This window comes from Phoca vitulina, unplaced genomic scaffold (genome assembly GCF_004348235.1).
Source record: "Phoca vitulina isolate PV1807 unplaced genomic scaffold, GSC_HSeal_1.0 scaffold13, whole genome shotgun sequence".
NCBI lineage: Eukaryota > Metazoa > Chordata > Mammalia > Carnivora > Phocidae > Phoca > Phoca vitulina.
The window spans coordinates 20,236,745-20,246,711 of NW_022589716.1; positions in this window are offsets into that span (position 1 = coordinate 20,236,745).

The following is a 9,967-nucleotide window of genomic DNA, read 5'->3' on the forward strand; positions in this document are numbered from 1 at the left end:
ATAATTTATTTAGGGCAGGAGCAAGCAAATGATAGCCCACAAGCCAAATTCAGTAAGCTACCTGTCTTTGTTGTATGGGCACACGGCCATGGCCATTCATCTGCATATTGCCTATGGCAGCTTTCACACTGTGACAGAGACCACGCGGCCCACGAAGCCTAAAATATTTGCTATCTGCTCCTTTACACAAAAAATCTGCTGAGCCCTAGTTAAGTCAGTCCTTTTCTAAAGGACACATGCACAGTCAGATCCACATTCTGCTACAACAAATATCAGAGCAATGAATATTCTTAAACGCATCTTTAAGCATGCTAGCAAGCGTATCTAAAAGATAAATTCCTGGAAGTGGGTTTCTTGGGTCAAAAGACATAATTTTCATAGATATTGCCAGTTCCTTCCTTACAGGTTATATTACACCCACCAGCAGGGTTTAGGAGGACACCTTACCACCTACCCTTGTCACATTAGGATATTATCTAATTTGGGGGCTTTACCACTCTGATAAGGTAAAAGAAAAATATTATAGCTTTGTTGTTTAAATATCTTTATTTTATGATGAGACTGAGTTTTTAAAAACTCTCTTAAGGAATGCCTTTCTTTAAAAGTGAACAAATCCAATAGTAGCTGGCAGATAATGTGTCATGAGCTTTATCCTTGCAGGAACTCCTGTGAGCTAGGTAGCATTATCCCTATTTTACAGATGAGAAAACCAAGGCACAGCGAAGTTAAATAAACTGGCAACGATCAGAAGCATGGGAGAGTTCTGTGGTTAAGAAAATTGGCCTTAGGGGCGCCTGGGTGGCTCAGTCAGTTAAGCATCTGCCTTTGACTCAGGTCATGACCCTGGGGTCCTGAGATCGAGCCCCGCGTCGGGCTCCCTGCTCAGCTCAGCAAACAGTCTGTTTATCCCTCTCCTTGTGCCCCACCCTCCCAACTTCTGCACTTACTCTCTCTCTCTCTCAAATAAATAAATAAAATCTTAAAAAAAAAAAAAAGAAAATTGGCCTTAGTGTCAGACTACCTGAATTCGATCTACAACTTCACCACAATTATTAGCTGTGTGACTTTGGAAATGTAATTTAACTCCTCTATGCCTTGGTTTCCCCCTTTTTTAAAAATGAGAATAACAAAAGTACTCATCTCACAGTGTAATGTTGAAAAATAAATGAGGGCTTTGATGCTAATGGTATTAAGTGGTGAAGCCACCATCTGAATCCAGGTGTTTCTGAGCTGGAATAGAAGTTCTTAAACACTTAAGCTGTTTCCCTTGGTGACAGTGTATGATTACTAAGCATTTTATATTTGCTGGATAAATAGCTATCGATGTCTTTCCTCATTGTCAGAGACTTTTAAAAAAAGCACCAACTCCATCCATTGCTGCAAACATACAAGTACAGTACCATGACCCCCAAGTCTGAGCACGTCTCAACTTGCTCAGCTGCAATTGTTTGGAAATTCTGAAACATGAAACCGTTCAGGATAAGAACTGCCAAAGAAACATGAAGACTATTTAATCCTTCAACTGTTTCAGATCATCCCCATCCGAAATAACGCAGACAGTACCAAATTAGCTTTTAGAAAGTCACATGTAAGAGAGATTTTTAAAAATGTTTTGGGTCTACACGAAATAGACTCCTTCAGTTCATTTCTCTGAATGGGGTTGGCTTCCTCACAGAAGAGCAGCTCAGTCAATTCATCACCTAAAACCTAGAGCACCACTGTCCAATAAAAACATCTACAATGATAAAGACATGCGATATCTAGTATGACCAACATGGTAACCACTAGCCACCTGTGGCTGTCAAGTTCTTGAAATGACTAAGGAACTGAATTTTTACTTTTTGTTAATTTTAGTTGACTTAAATTGAAATTTAAATAGACACATGTAGCTAGTAGCCACTGTATTAGGCAAAGTGGCTCTAATCACCCCAGATTTTGTGCAGATTTTCGAAAGGTGAGAAAGAACACTACTGACAGCACAGTAAGTATTCCTTTAACACCTGGGAAATGAATTGCGGGACCCTGATGCCTCTAGAAGGGCTAGCTGGTAACCCAGGAGCTTCGTTCCCTGAATTTAATCAGGCTGTACCTATTCTGCACCACCCATCTGAGGAGGCACAAAATGGATCAGAGCAACTCCTTTGTCAGAGTGCATAGGTTGCTAGCCATCAGCCCATAGTCTCACCCAGCTCACAAGTGTTTCATTTGGCCCACACAGTGCTTTAGAGTTTGAATTAATGGTCAACATTTAAAATTCAAGAGGGTTTTGCATTTCAGACTTCATTAGTAAATTCCGAAGTCCTGACAACATTTCCCCCCCTGTAGTAGTGGGCTGGAGCTGTGAAGATTCTGCTCCCTTTAGAGGGCACTTATACTCTCCAGGTTGACGAAGTCCCCACCATTCCCTATTATCTTCCTTCCATCTCCCTTCATTCATTTACCCAGTGCCTGGCTGTCCCCAGGGGCCATGTGAGCTTCTAATGGCTACTCTTGGGCTTTGACCCAACTCCAGCCATTTCCCTGAGACTTTCCTGACGCATGTGTACATACACACACACACACACACACACACACACACAGAGTTTATCCACGAGCCTGACACACCTTGTACTTCTGTACCTCTGTGCCTTTGCAAATTCTATTCCTCTTATTTGGAATGCCTTTCTCCATCTGGTTAACCCTGACTCCCCTTTTGAAATCCAGCCGAAAGAATACCTCCTCCACAAAGGTATTTTTGTGGACTTCCCCAGGCAGAGCGAGCTGCTGGTCCTTTTCAATGCACTTTGTACATTCTGTGCACTGCTGTCATCATTTATTTCCCCCAGTCTGTTGCTCCAGAAAAGCATTTCCTGGAGGGAAAGACTAGTGTCTTACCTTAGTGTCCTTGAGCGCTAGAACAGGTGAATGAATTCTGAAACCTGAGTCTCTAGCCCAGGCTGCCTACATGGATCACAAGAAACTGCCAAGAGTTTTGCAGTCCGCTGCCTCCTGGACTTTCATGATGAAAGCACGCGAGGCCTTCCAGCCTCCACTTCCCTACTCTCCTCCCCTCATGTCCGCATCCCTCACCAGGCCTATTACACCTGCTGTTTTCCCTGCCTCTAGAAATAGCAGAGAACCTGTAACCATCCCACAGCTACTTATTCAAGTTAATGACCTGTGAGTCCCTTTAGGCCCTTCTTCAGGAGAGACATCCCCACATCTTGCGGCGTCTCCCTGGACATCAAATTTGTCCCTTTTTCCTCCCCCACTCACCCACCATCCCTGGTACAAATGCCTTATTTCTGATCTCGACCATAGGTCAACTATCTCAACAGTCTCCAACCTAACTCCCCACCTGTTTTGAGGCCACCCTGATCCATTCTTCACCGTGATCCACTCCCCACATTCTAATTCATCTGAAACATTTCCACAAGTCCCCATTGACCTCAGGATAAGCCCCTTCCACCATGCATGGCAATTTCTTGGTCATTGCACTCCAGCCCTAACAGCCTCCTTTTGGCATCTCAAAAGCTGGCACATGTTCCCTCTGCCTGGAAAACATTTCCCCCAGCACTTCCCATGGCTGACTCTTTCATGATTTAGGACTCAGCTCAAGTATCATCAGAGAAGCTATCCCTGTTCCCCTAACTTAAAGTTGCCTCCACCTAAATTGTCACCCTGTGCTACGCCATAATGATGTATCAGATTCCTTTCTCCAAATCAATAATTTTCATGCTTGCTTATTCTCTGTCTCTTCCGCTGAAGTGTAAGCCTCATGAGGGTGGAGACTCTATCTGCATCCCCAAGCCTTGGTACAGTGTCCTTGTATAGCCCCAAGCCCTGCGTAACTGTCTGGCACACAGCTGGCACCCAACCTGTGCTGATTATTGAGTGTCAAATGATGAATGACTCTGTGAGTGAATGATGGACAGATGAATGGATGGATGGACGGACAGACATGTAAAAAGCAAGCATCTATTCTAACTCATGCAACTATGAAGAAATAGTTCCAAAATGTGTTCCAGTGCATTCTTTCCAAAAGTAACACTTGTTCTAAATTAGATATTTGGAAAGAAGAAATCTCAGAGTGTATAAAGAGATAAGAATTTTTGCTGATCGATGGTGTCAATGCCTAGTCAGGGGGAGGTAACTAAGTTATCTGCTAACTTTTATTTGGATGTTATTTCAGATACTCTGTGCTCCCCGAAACTTCAAAAGGGCTTCACGATTTAAAATTGGTGGTGGGATATGCTCGAGCAGACTTGCTATGTAACAATTTATCATCATGACAGGTGCTGAGGAGTTCAAGGCAACATGCTGATGCCTACTTTCCTAAGTCACAGCTCAGGAGAAAATATATTTTGTTAGGGAAATTAGAATCCTCCAAATAGATTCGTCAGTGTATTAATATCTCTGCTGCACTCAACATTGGATATTTCTGTTTACAACTTAGTTATCTTTATTTGTATCTGTCCAATTTCAAACATGCCCCTAGGAAGACATATGACCAGATGTTTTAAATTTTAAAAGAACAATTTTATCAACATGATATCTTTTCAAACCCGTATGCACCTTATGGTGAGAATGTGATCCAAAATAGAGTAAAACAAAAGTGCTAAAAATACAAAGATCTTGCTAGTATTCGGGGCATCCAAGTCTTCCAGGTTAAATCACATTCTCCTCAAGACAGAAGCACCAGTGGAGACTTGTATCATATTGTATTTTACTTCTTCAGTGCAGATTAGTCTCAAACTCTCACACCAGCACAGAAAATGTTTCCACTGGGTTTAAAAAGTCATGTGCTGGAGGCATAAAATGAGCAAAATAAAGATCTGAGTGAAGGCTGAGCACTCCAGTTCCCTGGGGGAAGGAAGGCGTAGATAAGAGTAGCCAGAACACAGCAGCAAGGCAAGGACTAATCATCGGGTCAGAGCAGGAGACAGCCCAGAACTCCACCAAGACAATAGTGAAGGCTCACAATGCTCCCAATTATCGAGCTAAGCAATGCCAGGACCTCTCTGACTTTCAGAAGCATGGAAAGTGGCTCATTAGAACTCAGGCAGCAGGCACACCCTCGGAAAGATGCACAGTACAGAGAAGGAGAGAAACCATCAGTCTAGCTGTGTCCACTGGATGCCTGGTGGTACAGTTATGGATTTATGTTTCCATTTATTCTGTGCTTGGTGCCCTAAAGGACTTAACACAATTCTAATTCTCTATGAAAACCATGCATAGGATTTTTGTGAGAAACAAATGCAGGTTTTGTAACTAATTCAGACTAAGGTGGTTATAACTGGGGGAAGAAGGAACGGGGCAGATAGGTCACAGGAATGGGAAGGAGGGGTTTTACTCTATACCTTTTAGATGTTTGGTTGAAAGTATGGAAATGTGTTATTTATTCAAAAATAAATTAAAAGTTTGAAGGTACATAGTTAAACACTTTCAGATGACTTTGAAAGCAAACCTTTTCCCACATAAGCTACCATTTTGGGAAAATGCAAGCGAGCACTTCCTTGCCAGGATGAACGATTCCTTCAGTCTTTCCGCCAGATCTCTGTAAGCATATTTTGTGGAACTGAGCATTCTCACCTGATTTCTTCATCCTGTGGGTATTAAAATCCTAAATTAAGAAGCCATGGGTTAACCAAAGACTTCCAGACCCTCTTAGTGGGTAGTGGATTACTAGCAATAACAAAGCCTAAAATCTTGTTTAATTTTCCATGTTAATTGACGGGATAATAAGCATTGATTCTGCATTTATGTGTCTGTTGGCTGCGTCACTGCAATTATATGGCATGTTTTATTTATGAGAGAGGCCCCAGATTGCTCCAGTGATCATCAGAACCAGTTCTTCCCTCTCAAATGAGCATCAGAGAAGTCTGCATAATGACAGTCACCAATGGAAAATTGAAGGTTCTCACTTTTTCCCCCATTACACTGTAGGATAATTTAAGCCCAGACCAATCAAATGTCCAGCATTCTTATTCAGAAATTTAATTTCTACTACATCAGACAGGCAGTAAAATGCTTTAGGCCATCTGCTGGCAGCTCCACTGGGTGGGCCCATGACAGAGCCACAGTCTTTCCAAGTGGTTTTGCCGATGCCCAGCCAAAGAGAGAAAAAAAGCCTGACAAGGGACCCTCTGCGTTGTCAACAGGTTTGGGCCCTGTGCCTGCTGACTTCTGGAAAACAAATCTCAAAGAATTGTTTCATTACAAAATAAATCAACAAGTACAGATGTTGCATGAAACATGTAACACAGAAGGGTCATCATAAAGACAAGATATCCAATGCAGACCATTATGAGATCACAACAGTGTGGGCATACAGACAGAGAGCAGCAAAATGTAGATATAAAACTTATTAGAGAGAAGAGAGAGAAAGAAAGAACAAATAAACAAGCCAATAGCCAACTCCACAGTCTCTGGAGGCAATGAGTAGGGTCGGGAACGCTGTGGAGTTCCATGAACGTGGGTAGTGTGCGTGGCAAACAAGAATGGGGAGGTCACATCAGCTGTGTGCTAGCAGATCCGAAAATAGGCTCTCGAGCAAGTCACTAAGCTCTCTGGGAGTGTTCATGAGTATACAACAAGTATTTAAATAAGCTAATGTTTCTAACACTGCAGAGGAACTTTGCTTCCAGAAAGGCAGAGTAGATATATTTTCCCTAATCCTCCTGCTAAGTACAGCTAGAAAGCCTGGACATGAACGTAAGACAAACACAAGTCTAAAGGTGAAGAAAAGAAGATAGATCTTCAAGGGACCTCGGAATGCAAACAACAGAGCAGTGAGTTCCCTGGGGTTTCGTTTTGTCTCATGTATACCAGACTGGGTGACAGGGAAACCACCCAGCCACCCCAAAACACCAAAGGACACAAACAGAAGAAGTCCCAACAAAAGCCTGCTCTCTCTAGCCAAAAGGATAGGAAAGAGACAACCTAGGAAGACAGAAAACTTTTAGAAAATAATTGCTCTACTCCACCTAAACACAATTACAGATATATTATCGAGAGAGAGAGAGAGAAAGGGCACACGAGCAGAGGAGAGGGGCAGAAGCAGAAGGAGAAGCAGGCTCCCCGATGAGCAGGGACCCCGATTCGGGGCTCAACCCCAGGACCCTGGGATCATGACCTGAGCCGAAGGCAGATGCTTAACCGACTGAGCCACCCAGGCACCCCTAAAATTTATATTTTATAACAACCCTGTGTTCTTGCCTATAATCACGGCTAACAAAAGAGGATTTTGCTATATATGTAGGTCTCATCGCCGTTTACACCAGCTTCCCACTTTGGCAAGATCAACCAGGAAAAAGGGGAAAGTCAGGGAAGGGCCAGCGCTGGTGGCTGCAACAGCAGTCCCATCTAAAAGCTGGGTTGTCTTTGCCTGGCTACGCAAGATACTGTCTCAGCAAGAAAGAAAGTCAGTATCTGGTCTCCTTTTACTGCAGAAAAAGAACAGAGCTGGCTACCGGATAACAGAATTAGATCAGGCCTTGAAAAAAAATCAATACAAGTTATCCCAATGCCCAGAGCCCGTTTTCCTAGTTTATTCAACAGAGTTTGTGGAAACAAAATTGAAGAACTCGGTAAACTAAATTATTCCTATAAAGTTCCCATTGGAAAAGAAAGGATCATCTTTACTAATAGAATTAAAGACATATTTAGTTGGAGAAGGAACTTCCTAAGACACATTCTTGCCTAGTGGAAGGAAGAACAGCGCTCAAAGACGAGATCAGAGCATTGGTAGGTCAATGAGCTGAGTGGCATTCTGCCCTCAGCTGTGGGACCACAGGGCTGCCTGGTGCCTGAAGACAGGCAATGCCTTCCCTGGTTGTGGCCTCAAACTGAGGTGATCCAAGCTTCCTTCACTTCACTCTTCAAGTGAATTCATTTGACAGAGGTTTTAATAAACTTTATGAAGTAAAACATTTTTATGTATGTATACGCCCATGGGACCACCTCCCAAGTCAAGATACAAAACATTTTCATTCTCCACAAAAGTCCCCTCGTGCTGCTTCATAATCACTCTCTTTTCCAAAATGTAACCACTATTCTAACTTCTGTCACCTGAGATTAGTTTTCCTTCCTCTTGAACTTCATATAAATGGAATCATACAGTTGATGTACTCCTTTTTTGTGTCTGGCTTCTTTATTCAACATGTGGTTTGGAAGTTTACGCATGTTTTTGTGTGCATTTGTAGTTTGTTCTTTTTTATTGATGAGTAGTATTTCAAAGAGTATAACTGAACAGCCAGTATGCATGAAAAGGTACTCAAAATCATTACTCATCAAGGGAATGCAAATTGAAACCACATTGTGATACCAGAATGAACAGAGCTTTAAAAAAGCTGGCAATGCCAAGTGTTGGTGAGGATATAGCAAAACTGGAACTCATATATTATTGGTGGAAGTGTAAAATGGAGCGATCTTTTTTGGAAAAGTATTTGGCAGTTTCTAAGAAAATTAAACATAATTTATTCTATGACCCAGCAACTCTATTCCTAGATATACAACCAAGAGATATGAGTACATACATACACAAAAATACTAGTAGAAAAATGTTCATAGCAGCTTTATTCATAATGGTCCCAGAATGGAAACAACCCAGATATCCAGATTCATAAACTGTACTATATGCAAATGAAGAGTTTTTGAGGTTCTACTGTGGGCAAAACATACCCTTCCTCCCTGTCATCTCTTCCCTTTCTGGGCATGACACCCTCTTCTTAGGGATCCCATTTCATCCTCGGTTTCCCCTGAGAGCAGGGAGGGAGCGTTGGACACTACATATCTCCCAGGACCACATATATGCCCGACGTTCCCTCACGTATGTCACATCCTAGATTCTGGGTCACACGGTAGTCAACCAATGTCCAATTTCATAAACATGTCCTGAGCAGGATGCTAGACCCTGGGAGGAAGATACAAAGATAATGAAGATGTAGTCCTGCGGAGGAGATATTGGTTGAGAGCGTGATTCCTGGCTTCAGAGAGACCTGGGCTTGAATCCCAAATCATATTCGTGATGTGCTCCCGGGCAAGCCCTGATCTCCCAATCTGTGTAAGTCACCTGCACAATGCAAAAGATAATAATAGTGCCACCAAGGGAGCTTTCTAAGAACTGCATGTGAAGTGCGTAGCGCAGTGTCCCCCCGCACTTAGGAAGTTTTAAATCAATGCTATTGACGACGATGATGTTCACCCTCTAGTGAGGAGAAAGGATAAACCATAACTAATTACATCATTCAAAGCAGATGATCACAAGTGGTAAAATAGAGGTAAAATGTGCTTTGGAGAAATAGAAATGAGAGGCTAATTTGGGCTAGAACACTCTAGTAAGGTTTCTCGTAGGATTTATAGAGAGCTGGTGGTCAGCTGAGGAAACTAGGACCACAGCTAATGATCAAATAGTGCAGTGAGAGGCAACAGGTTGTAATAAAAAGAGCATTAAGCTTGAGACCATACAGCCTTAGGTTTGAATCTAGCCTCCCTCATTTATTAGCCATAGGATTTTGAACAAGTCATTTAACACCTCCAGGCTTCCATTCTGTCATCTGCAAATGACGGCAATTCCTATGCCTAGTGGTTGTTGAGGAGAAAAGGAAATATTTATCAAATACGTAGCACACCACCAGTTACTCCAAGCACACAGTTTTCACAATCACATTAACGGAGTGAGAAACTCCGAGTCCACACACACAGTTCCTCTTGGGGTGAGGCTGGTGGTTCTTTTCAAAAAGGCAACGTCATGAGCAACCTGGTGGCATTTGCCGACAGAAATGCCTCTCATGATGGTTATAAGACACTTAGAAAATCTGGCAGTCCTTTCAGCCAGGAAAATGCACACGTACATAAACATTTTTACATAATTTGAGAGATTCTGAGACTCCCCAAAATGTAATTCATGGAGCCCCCAAGCTTCCAGAGCCCCAGTGACTTAGCACAAGAAAAAAGCATAAGCCAATGGTCAAAGGCAAGTCTCTTA